The following is a 2,101-nucleotide window of genomic DNA, read 5'->3' on the forward strand; positions in this document are numbered from 1 at the left end:
GACCAGTGTACTAAAATGATTTTCATCCTAAATACAGGACTTTTAAACTGTGCTACCACTCTGTATGGTGCCATATGTATGTTCATGTAAACAAGAACAGCAGGTAAAGATTTAGTTGCAGTTACATATTTTTTTCAGTCTCCCTCTGTTTTAAAACATTTTAACTGTTAAATGTTTGTGTTACGTTGGGAACTGGAAGCAATTATTCGTACTTTTGTTTCATGACATTTGGATTATTGCAAAAAAAAAAAAAAAAAAAACTCCCTGCAAGTTGTCTAAAATGCCAGGCTTCTGACAAAATCCTCCAATGCCCTCTATCTTGAATACAATTTAAGGTTATTTTACTGACTTGGCGAGCTGCTCATGGACAGGCAGCAGGTTGTATCAGAGGACGTCTGCACCCATATGTCCCTGACAGGTCCCTCGGGTCCAGTGATCAGGGGCCTGGAGGTGCCTTCTGAGGGCGGCAACCATTCGAAAACTTCAAATCAATAAAAAGTGCAGGAAAAAAAATGCATCCAAATTTAGTTTCTACATTTTTTTGCTTTAAATGTAATCGAAATTCACATGATACAACACCCCAACTAAAATTAACCAAATGTGTTGAGCATGTGAAATAAAAGGTGGAGGAAAAAAAACACATTTAAATGTCTTTACAGTTGAACAAATTATACTTTTACACACAGGATGACAAAGGAAGACATTTTTATTCAATTGTAATCTGAGATTATTATAAAGATAAAACTGTAAAAGTGCCTATTTTAGGCCATGTCACAACATTTCATATTCCCATGCCTAGTTTGGAAAACTAAAAGATGAAAAGAAACGACTCCTGAGGCCAAAACTGCTGAAAAGTCCCAGCCTGGTTATTAACTGGATGTAGCTGCTCATCTTTAGCAAAAAGGAAGCCCAAAATATGTTTGTAACTTTCATGAGATAAAGATGTGCTACACAGGAGAGCAAACAACAGATGGTGAGCAGGGATCTGTTTTCATTATTCATTTCACAGCTGACACGTTCCCTCAGATACATGCAAGGGCGCTAAATATATCTAACATAGAACAGCCGAAGTAAAGCGGCCGGCATGCTGACATCATCACAGCGCACACCTAACCTAAATGGCCGTCACGTAGAACTATAATACAAACCGTTCTCATTTTAAATCAGCTAAACGAAGTAAATATACCTGAGCGAGTGAGGTTGAGCGTCAGAATAAACTCCGACTTTAACGCAGTTATCAGTTAAAATATTGGCATCCTCTTCAAGTAAAATAACTCCTATATATTAAAGAAATTAAATATCATATTACTATTACTGCTGCATTCCAGAGAAATTAGTTTGCAGACACTTTAGTAACTAAATGTGTGGCTAATTTTTTTTTTATTTTTATTAATTAGCTTTCAGTGCTCCAGTCTGTGTTTGACTTCATGTCTTCTGCTGTAAGTGAAAATAAAGGAGAGCCCCAACAGACAATCTGTTGATTATCCTTGATCCATGCACCTCTCTAAGTGGCTTTATAAGGCACATACAGTCAGCTGACTCCACGGTTAGTAAGCTTTAGTCAGGGACGAGGGGGAAACAGAAAGACGTGAGACAAAGAGACCGATCCATCCTGCACGCTGGGAACCGCTTTACAGCAGAGCTGAACAAAAAGTGCCCCTCTGCCAGTAAGGGTCAAGCAGCGTCTTGTCCTCGAGACGATAACTTAGGGCTGGACGATAATTCGATAACAATTTATATCGATCGATAGACGCATATCCATGATTGAAAAAAAAAAGATCAATTAAAAGTTCAATAGAATAACAGTTTTCCTTCCTTTTTTATTCTAGCCAATCATGTAGGTTAATATTTCAGTCGTTACATCCTCCCCACCAATCACAAGCGCAGACCCAGGAAGCTCCGCCCCCTTGAAAGAGCTCAGAGAGCAGGTGATGTTTTTTTCTTTTTTTTAAATGTGCAGTTTTGGTAAAAACCAGTTGGTTGAATAAAGGGTTGAGTTTGACTTCAGTGTTTGTGTGTTCTTTATCTAGAAATAGGTTGCTAAGCAACAGTATTAAATGGCCAGAACTGCACTTAAAATATATGTTTTTAACTTGTTGAG

This window comes from Fundulus heteroclitus, chromosome 15, assembly GCF_011125445.2.
Source record: "Fundulus heteroclitus isolate FHET01 chromosome 15, MU-UCD_Fhet_4.1, whole genome shotgun sequence".
Classification (NCBI taxonomy): Eukaryota; Metazoa; Chordata; class Actinopteri; order Cyprinodontiformes; family Fundulidae; genus Fundulus; species Fundulus heteroclitus.